The sequence below is a fragment of the Cryptomeria japonica genome, chromosome 6 (genome assembly GCF_030272615.1).
Source record: "Cryptomeria japonica chromosome 6, Sugi_1.0, whole genome shotgun sequence".
In the NCBI taxonomy this organism is placed as follows: Eukaryota; Viridiplantae; Streptophyta; class Pinopsida; order Cupressales; family Cupressaceae; genus Cryptomeria; species Cryptomeria japonica.
In genome coordinates, this window is record NC_081410.1 from 488,979,899 (window position 1) to 488,990,988 (window position 11,090).

Here is an 11,090-nt window from a genome sequence, read left to right on the forward strand (position 1 = left end):
TTGTGGTGCTATGGACAAGTACCTTGGTGAAAACCTCAATGCAGGCGCCAAGGTAAATAAACTGGATCCATTGTCTATCAGGTCAGTGCTCCATCACCCTCCCCATCCAATTTGCCCATCGCAACATCCTTTCCATTTCCATCTCTAAATAAATCACGCATATGATGATGAGTCCTCACCTAAATCATGAATAAGGGATGTCCCATCAAAACTGAGCTTTTGTGCCTCTATGTGAGCTTCATGAAGTCTTGAGAACAGTCCTAAGTCCACAAGTTATTCTACAAAGCCATATGATCACTTGCTTAATCCAAAAGTCCACCCACTCTGTACTTTTCCCTAGGGATGAATCCTTCCCTCACCTGGAAACTTAATCCTCCACCCTAATCCTACTCTTGGCAAGAGGTGTTAGTTGGTCATGAATGAATGACTTGTTTGATTTCTTAGATTTTTCATTTAGACTTGCATCTTTTGCCCTACGACTGCACCTATTTACGACTACCCAGATTTTCCATATCCAGGTATGTTTACAATAGATTCATACTGGGGCATATTTTCATAGCATGGCATGTTTTGGGTCTCTCTAGTATAAACCGGCAACCTAGTACTAGTGTTTATCAACACTTACCCTCTTGTGTATAAGAGGTATCAGTGTGTTTGAGGGTTTCCTTGCACGCACCCACAACTTTGTATTAGTGTTTCTCAACAATTACATAGCTATGTGTAAGGAATTTTTTTTTGACTGTGAGTCGGTCCATGCCTTGGGTTTCTCAAGGCATCCTGATTCCTATAATTAGTGGTGTAGGTTACCCAGGGCAATATCAAACTAGTTTGGCTCTCCACAATTTTTGTGCACAACTCTCACCATCATTCCATAAAGTCCTAATCTAATAATCCATGGAGTGCTAAATTACTCCCCCCCCCCCTCTCCTATTCCATATTCTTCTATTTTCCATCTCAGATCATTACTATCGGCATATTCCCTCTTTGCATTATTCATTCACTTTTAGGTGGCATTATTCATATAGATTTTATTTAGGTTGCATTACATTACTCATTTAGATGGTCATTGTTAACAAACATTTACCACATAAGGTTTCACTTAGATTTATTGCATACATCATTTATCCATTTATCCATTACATTTCATTAGTCATTCATTTAGATCACATCATTTTCATACCATTTGTGACTTACATTGCAATGTTTGTATAAATGGCATTACATCCATTTCTCATATAGATTCCACCTATGATAATTATTCATTCATCATAAATCATTTACATCTACATATATAAAATATATATTCACATCAAAAAGCATGCTCACTCATCTTGCACCCATAAACATGTCAGCAACATATCATAGGCATACATATATAAGCATCCACATTGCATCACAAATAGGTCAGCACAACATATCCATAATTACCATCCATACATCACATAACAAGAAAATAATTAGAATCCATCATAATAAAGTACACACATCATCCATCACCACAAATCATATATATAAGCTCAAAAGAGATTAATATGTTTGTAATGGTACAATGATCACCTTGAAGGGTCAAAATATGATACACAAGCCAAAATGGAGCTAGCTCTCCCCTCCTGTCTCTCCACCCCTCTCCTTTGTACCTCCTCTACCTGATTCTCCTGCTCCCCCTCCTCCACCTGATCCTCCTACTCCCCCTCCTCTTGGTGGCCTAAAACCCACCAATCCACCTATCTGTTGGCTCTGTGTGGGCCATTGACTCTCTGTCCAATGAGATCACACACTCTCAGTGTACAAAGCTTCTCATTGTGCCGCAGGTACTGCTCCATGATATAGTCCCCTGCAGTACCCTAACTCCCAAACTTCCCTCTCCTCCCTATCCCGCTACTGCATCATATCAGAGTACATCTGCACAAGCCCTATAGGAACAAACATCTAATGGGCTGCATCCTGATCCCCCCGTAGTCGTATCACATCTGCCTCTGCCCTGTGCACTCTGGCCCGTAGCCCCTCTAGCTCATCATCCTATCGATGGATAATATCCTAAAGGGCCTATGTATCCATCCCTATCTATGCCTCCTCTAGCATTTGCTTAGACTCCTCCCTCTCCTACCTTAGAGCATCCACCTTTGTCCTCGCTATATAGAGGATCTTTGTCAAATATGCTATCTCTCATTGCAGCTGCTCCACCTCTGCATCCAGACTCTCCCTCTTAGCTCTCTCTATTTGTAACTCATCCTCAAGGGAATGGAGCCTCGTCTGGGTTGTATCCCTCTCCTGTTGTACTTTATCAAGGTCAGCCTGTGATACTCCTACCCTCTCCTTTGCCTATGCCCCGGGAACATCCATAGGTACAACATCCTCTCCCCTGCCAGCCACTAACTCTAAGGCCTCTCCTGCTGTTACTCCCTCTCCCTCTCCCTCTCCCTCCTTGGGATCCCTCCTCCATACAACCCTGACCCTCCTCTGTTGTCCACTAGCACCATGCCCTACACCAACCACAACTCTCTCTCCTGGCCCATCATCCTCCCCGTTGACTACCTGATCTACGACCGACTATAGCTCATCATCCTCCAAAACCTCAGGAATGGTAAGAAGTACTTGAAAATGCCCCTCCCACTAGCTCTTGTATCCCCCTGTCATCCCTGGATCCTCACCTGCCCCCATCCACTCATCCAAGACCAAATGATACACTATCTAAAAACTGGTCCTTCCCTCCAATGGACTCGCTATTGGGCACCAAAATCTCACCTCCCGTGTAATCAAAGGATATAATGGGATGTTCCCCACTATGTCTTGAACCTTCCCAAGCTGTCTTGCCATTCTATAGGGTGCATAATACTCCATAATGTAGATTGATCTATCGAATATCCACATCTCCACCCAAGCCCAGTGTAGTTGTCAGTCCCCCCTCCATCTCTCACACCCCAAAAATGGCTGCCATGTAAACTGCATAAGATCATCAAGAATATGATGCCAAAACCATACAGACCCTATTTGAGTATAGTGCAATAGCAATATGGGTGATGGTCCCACCTTTCCTGTACACCTAGTGGTTGAGTAACCGCAATATGCTCCCAATCCCATATATGGAGAAGTGTCACTCTCATGGACAAGCTAGCATACTCCCTATACACCACCAGATGCATATCATGATATAACTAAGCCAACATCATGACTCCCCACGCATACTACACACCATCATGAACCATGAAATAAAGGCACCTACTCCATCCAACAGGAAATCCATGGCCTCCCAGATCAAATATAGCTTGTCCACTCAAGAATCCACAAATAACCAGTACCAAGCGAGGAATATGCCAAATACCAATCACCCTACCCAAGTGCATCCTACTCTTGTCCAGCATTGGCAGGGTCTCATACTTGCAAGCCTCCCAAAGATAAAAATCCGCTACATCCAAATGGTACTCTGGGATGACACTACGAATGAGGATCTTCAAGATCCTCCATACATCTAGAAGAGTCATTGTCGCCTTGCTAGTAGGAAGCTAGAAGGTGTTATACCTACTATCGCACCTCTCCACTAATCTTGTCATCATCGTAGTATGAGCATGTATCCTCGGCCACCTACCCACATAATGCAACACTAAACCAACTCATCAGGCTACAAGTCTCGGTATAAACTCATGGTAGCGGGACAATGCTCCCTCAAGATCAATGGCCCCAACTCAACCTGCATCCAGAAAAACCAATTCATTATTTCCAAGTCCTCAAGTCCTATTCTACCCTTTGGGTCTAGCCATACCATCAACCTATCCCAAAAATTCTAAGCCTACGTCCAATCTCTCCCCTCCCCAACGCACGCGTTGAATTACCTGCGGTCACGCCAAAGTCATGGCGCATGAGCCATTCTTCAAGCACACACACTAACAGAGACCCTAACCCTCCCCTCCCCCTGCCTACAACCTCCTTCAACGTGAGTGCCCATGTAAGACCTTGAGCGCCCGCGTCGATGCGTGGGCACCCGCACTTGACACCACCTCCCCCCAAAAAAACCAATTCTACCTACCTATTACCTGCGAGTGCCTATGTTGTTTGCTAGTGCTCACACTACTCCATAGGCGTGTGCACTAAAAAGGCAATCAACAAGTGCACCTCGCCAAATCTTGGCCCTAATCTAAACCCTAATTCTACCCTTAGCCTTAAAAATCAAAAGAGGGGATAGTCCTACATATCGGTGGTCCATAGCTGGTGGGTCTGTCATACCGTCAGAACCTCTTGGCATGATGATCATGGGTGGGAATGTGATCCATATCTCCTTCTCTCTTCTAGGCTCTGATTGGCTCCAAGGCTTGTGTCTAGCAATGACCCCTCATTGGGCCCTTTGTGGCTTATATGGGCCACCTCAAGGGCCCATTCCCCTCGCAGTATCTCTTCTTCTATATGCTCTTCTACTTTTTCTACATCTGCTCCCTCTTTCTCTTTCACTTTTCTCGTCCACTCAAATTCTTTCTTCTTTATTTCAAGAACTTTTCGTCAATTTTTCTTTCGACAAAATTCTCAAGGGGCCATACACCTCCCACGCTTTACACTGGTGCATATATCTCTTTTTTCTTCTATCTTTTACCCACCGCCAAATTTGCCACTGCATAAAAGAGGGGCAAAATGTAGACACTTAAAAAAAATTATTTTAATTAGTTTAAAAGTTCCTGACATAGTTAATTTATTAATTATGCCAATTTTTAATTCCTCCTCAATATTAATTAATTATAATTAATATTGTCACTATAGTCTGTTGATTGATTTATTTAATAAATCAATCCCCTTTTATTCTTCTAAAAATCCTCAATATTAAAACTCCTCAAATTCCTCCTCTTAACTAATTAATTTCAATATATTAGTTAACCTAAGTGATTCCTACAAATCGCCTTTTTCCTAATCCATCATCAACCTAATAAATTCTTCTAGAAACTCCCTAAACTCACTTAGCATTATTCTTCTAGTTTTTAATTCCCTCCACTCATTCTCTCTCCTAGTCAAATCCTCCTACAAATCTTATCTACCATAATCCCACCTAATCTTTCTTCTAATCCCTCTCCTAATGAGTTGCTAGTGGCTAATGATCATGATTAGCCACAAAGTCAACTCCTTGTCCCTTCCATCCAACCACTCTCCTTAAATGCTCTTTTCCTAAGTGAATGTGAGATTTTCAAAATCTCACATTCCTCTAAGCATCTCATCTTCCAAGGAATTTTGAATTCCTCTTTATTCCTCCAATCCCCATGAGCATCCCTTTTTGAAGAATTTTTAATTCTTTATTTCCATCCCTCAAGGAATATCCTATCCCTTGTTCTTCCCAAGGCACACTGGGAAGTCTTCTCCATGAACCTTGAAGAGTGTGGAGACAAGAAAGGCCTTTAAGGAATATCTCTTGGTCTCCACACCTCCCCTTGGGCCTTGTGTGGGCTCATAAGGAATCCTGACCCTCCATCTTGGGTCAATCCTAGCCCTCCATTTTTCGTCCTCTCTTCCTATAAATTGAGGACTCCATTCCCTCATATCTCATCTCCAATTTTAGCAAATCCATGCTACTAGTTTGTGCCCAAGAAACCATCCTTGCATCCTTACCATGCCAAAATTGGCACTCATCCACACTTAGCCATTTCATCATTCAATCCTTAATCCATCACATCCATTTGTGCACAATATTGGAGAACCAACCACATCAAGCAATCTAGGAGAAAATCAACATCATGTTGGAGGCATTTGGGCATGCTTCGACTTCATCCAAGCTCCATATGAGGGAGAAGGTAAATGTTTGCAAGGTATAAGCATTGTCTTCATGTTTTCATGTGGTTTGATTTATGTTCCATGTTTTTAATATGTTTTAGTGTTTTGTTTGTATACTAACCACCTGAATTCACTTTGCTTCTTTTTACCATCTTCAGTTACTTTTGTCACAGTTCAGATATTATCAATAGCAATGACTTTATGTTTATAGATAGGAGGCAAGGATCTCAGTGCCTTGACAACAATCTCAGACTCTTCTAGCACTCCACCAGTACATCTGATTCTGCACACAATATCGTTTACTTTCTACATAAAAGAGGTGATATTCTCATCTTCAGGTTGTCATATTTACCCTTCAAGATTTGTAGCTTGGCAATCTTTACATGACTATCTCCTTCATGCAAGGTCTCCAGTTTTACCAAGAATGTATGTGCAGTCTCTAAGTCCATTACATTCATCATCTCAGAATCAAACAAGGCACTCAGTAATGCTTCCTTCGCTCTGATGTTATATTTTTCTTCCTTTATTTCATCCGGAATAGTGGGACCATTCTAAGGAACACTATATACATTCTTAGTGATCTTCCAGTACTCTTCTCCCATTCATCTCAAATGACATTCTATCTGGCTCTTCCAGAGGCTGTAATTTGTTCCATCAAACCAAGGACTATCCTTCTTGAAAGAAAAGGTTGCTATCCTCGATATCCCTCAAGAAATTAAGCTTCTTCCAGAGGATCATGCTCTGATACTAATTTTTGGCAACAAGAAGAAAACTGAGAGGGGGGAGTGAATCGGTTTGCACAAAAACATTCTACAACTTAAAACACAAATCAAACTTGATAATTAATAGTTATAACATGAAATAACACCACATCAATATCACACATAACACCAAGATTTTTGGCGTGGAAAACCCGGTCGAGGGAAAAACCATGGTCGGAACCTACCCACAATGAGATAATACCCTATTAGCAGTAAATGAAATATTACAATGGGGAATGCACATGCATTCAAGAACACTACCAGGAACTCATTTCTCAAACAAGAAACCCAAAAAGGCTACAACCTTAAGGGAAGGTTCACTTCCTTACAAGAAGTCTCACTGATTTACAAAAGCATTTAGACAACAATCCGGATTACATGAACTATGAAAAGAGCATCTCCATATGCCTAGATATAGTCCTCATTAAGCACACAGTCTTCTCTGCAACACTTCTCTTCTCTTCTTCACACTTCTGAAAGATCAAATCACTTGTTCGCACATACAAATCGATCATACACACTCTTAAAGATCACAGACATTACATCTTACATGATTATTACATTTATTTATTAAAGACATCAATCTATATTTCAAGGCCGACTAAAACCTCAATACAAATTAGAAAACAATAACCTCACACACTAAAACAACATATGCAAACCAAAACAATGTCGACTAAGACATAGTCTGGACCCAAATCAACACCACAAACACGTAAAACCTCCAAAAATTACGTCTCGATCATCCACAACACGCTACAACCATCAAGAATGTCGCATAACACAAAGAACATCATCAGACAAAGAAAATATTCAATAATATGCACAATAATCAATATGGACCACAAATACGCATAGAACACAATCTATAAATATTCACAAGCAATGTGAATTGCACCACAACAACCACAATAACTTGAATTATTATAATCATCATCATCTCATCATCGAAGCTAAAGAACAACATCATAACTGACTACATCAACATGAAAGATTTACCTGTGGACATCTAAATCATGAAAATACTGAATAACACGAACAACTAAATAATAATTTCAAAACCGGAGCTCATAACTTGATCAAAACATCACACAGACCTCTGCAAATAGGAATGAACCATCTACAAACAAAATACCAAAAAACCTATAAACTACATCAGCTCAGCTACAATACATAGGATTAACCAGCTCATTCAACCAAACTACAACACTAGAATACACAAAAGAATATGTTGACATCAATGACAACACATCATTCCAGCAAACTCTCAGCAACATCCAATAGGAAGACCTAAGGAAAAATAAAACAAGAATGAAAAGTGCAATAAGTCCAAATCTAGAGGGAAATCAAAATCTCTTGGAAAGTCTAAAGTCATATGCTGGAATCACGGAAAACTAGGTCACATCCATAAGGATTGCAAAGAGGAAAAGAAGAAGAAAAAGAGGAAGTTTGATTTTTATTCTGTTTGATAAGGAAGATGGGGATGCATTCATTTAGGCTTTGGCTACTTGTCCAGGCAATGATGCATGGTTAGTTGACACAGGTGCATCTTTTCATATGACTTCTAATAGAGATTGATTTTATAAATATGAAGAATTTAATGGAGGTAAGGTGTACTTGGGCGATGATTCACATTTAGATATTATTGTTCAAGGTAAAGTTAGAATCAGGTTTCCTGATGGTAGAATAAACAATATTAGTGGTGTGTTTCATATCCCTAGATTCAAATGAAATTTATTATCTATGAGCAAACTGATAATGTGGGTGTGCAGGTTGTATTTTTGATGCAGGATGTAAGATGATTAAGGGTGCTATGGTGATTTCTCGAGGTGTCAGCTTTAACACTTTCTATAAGCTAGAGGCATACACTATTGAGTGTGATAGAACTTCAGTTAAAAGTAAATCCATCGAAAGATTAGAGGGTTTCACCTTCAATGAATGGAGATGGCTTTTGGGTACCTAATGGTGCTCTATCTCCTGAAGAAAAGTAATCTGCAAAGAGGACTATGTTATGACACCAAAGGCTTGACCACATTAGAGAAAAGGGTCTAAGGACCTTGAAAAATAAAAACCTTGTTGAAGGTTTGAATGATTTTAATCTTGAATTTGACTTCTACAAGCATTGCATTTATGGAAAATAAACTAAGTTTATTTTTACATGAGTTCACATAAATTATGTGGTGTTTTGGATCTTATTCTTTATGATGTGTTTGTTCCTATAGATGTTCCTTCTATTCAAAAATCCACATAGAAATAATACTCCATCCCGCATCGTGTCTCAGCACGGCATGGCAATACTCCAAGCGGACAAGGCACGCAATGGACATATCCCTCATGGCAGTGTACCCCACAGATAAGGCACACGTCGGTCACACCCCGCATAGCGATGTTCCTCTCAGGATACTCACCGTAAGCCAGAGGTATACATGGCTAAGGTCTACCCACAAGTCTACCAACACTAGTCAAGTGGCAACTTATGTAAGAAAATAACACGCCTCTCATGAAGACAAGGCAATAGATGCTCCAATAGAATCCATCAATATGCTCAAAAACTGTCATCTATATGCTCAAAGTAAAGGATAGGAATTAGGCTAGCACACATGAACCTCGTGAATCGGTTCATCACAAGGGGAAGTATTGAGTACACCTATGTTACAGTTTCATTACAAAACTATATTTTTCCTCAAAATAGGGAAGCTAAAGTCGCTTCGCGTCGAAATTACTCGTACGCTTTTCATACTATTCAAGGAATGGTGACTTCTACTACAACCCCTTCACATACTGACTTATCAACAACCCGTGGGTTGGCACTCAGTAAGGAAACAATTAAACAACATCACATAGATAGGTATGGTTTCCCATACTCATAAGCAAACATATTCCCCCATGGTTGATTACTTCACCATCCCATGGGCACACATAGCAAGTACGGGTTTCTTACAACACACACAGAATAGCACCATCACTGGCTTAGTCACATTTATGAGGAGTACTTTACATTATGCTAACATATACTTGAGGGAAGTTTTAATTATGCTTTACACATGAATTACTAAATAAAGTTTACTCTAGATCCATGTACTTAAATTTTCAACAAATCAAATTTATACAAAGAAATAACATCATTCTGATATCTTGCTCAATTTCCCCTAAGCATTTCCATTCACATTACTAACTATGCAATTTCTTTTTCCAAGGTGAAAAACTTTCCCATTTCAATTAGAAGCCCAAAGTAACATACAATTTCATATGCGTTATAACGAAATTTCTTCTTAAATCACTGCATTCCAAATAGTATTTCAAAAACAACAATTCCTATATTTTAGACAAGAGGAGGAAGAGAGTTGGAAAATCAACTATTTCCTACGAAAACACAAGAATTTTCAAGATCACACCATATGCTCGGATATAAGTCTATCATTTTAGTTGCACGGTGTTCATTTCGCTATCTTTTAGGAAGGTGTCAAAGCATCCTAACATGACATTTCTAATCATTAATGTTGCACTATAATGTCCTAGTTTTCCGAACAAGAATTCAAGACAACCAAATTTTCTTTTGTAATACAAGTCTTCTTGAGAACAATCACTATTTGTAATACAATACAATACAATAATACATCAAAGTTAACATTGAAATTTCATAATACGACAAGGAGGTAAATGAAGAGCTATCTACTAGATATCACACATTTAATGCGTATAAATTAACAAGTCTTCATTTACTCTTTCTTAAACACAATGAGACAATTATCTATATCCAACACAAGTTAAATGGTGCATCTCTTAATAGGTCCTAAATCACACTAGTTGAATAAGCACATAAAACTATCTTTTGAGGAACACATTAATACACTCCTGAAGCTACTATAACATGTCCCCTTTTGGTATTCCTTTCACACCAAGCAATTTTCACAAAATCACTATGCGCTTTTTAATGCACCTTACTTAAGATGGAATTTAATTATATTACTCCTACCAAGCACATGGAGATTCCTTAATGCAAACATACAATTTTCTATCATTAACCAAAAATTAACTCCCAAACCAAAACCCTTTAACAATCTAAAACACAAAATCGTTATGAGGCTCACACAAGGGCTCAAGAAATATCACCCTTTCTCTTGCAATAAGAAAACTTAAATAAGAGATAATTACCCATTTCAATTCCTTTTAGTTTACTAGACAGAGAAGAGGAAGAGTCATAATCACTCAATTTCTACATAATAAGCATTAATATTTGCCATACTAGTCTTTCAAGTGGACAATCATTAAGAAAGATCAAAACCATAAACAAGAACATACCGTACTTCTAGATTCAAGATATTAACAACTCACCCAGATGGATTAGTCAAAAGAGTAAAATAAATAAAAAATGAAGGTACATACTACTCCCTTTTAAAGTAAAAGAAATCGTAGACCAAGACCTCAATAAGCAGACAAAACACCCATAATCATTTCCAAAAACACCCACATCAATAAGGTGAAAACAAGGTGTGAACGCACACGTTACACACAAGTAGGGTTTGTTACATCACACCCTCAGATCAAGGTGGACAAGCATACAACGTAAGGTAGACACACACA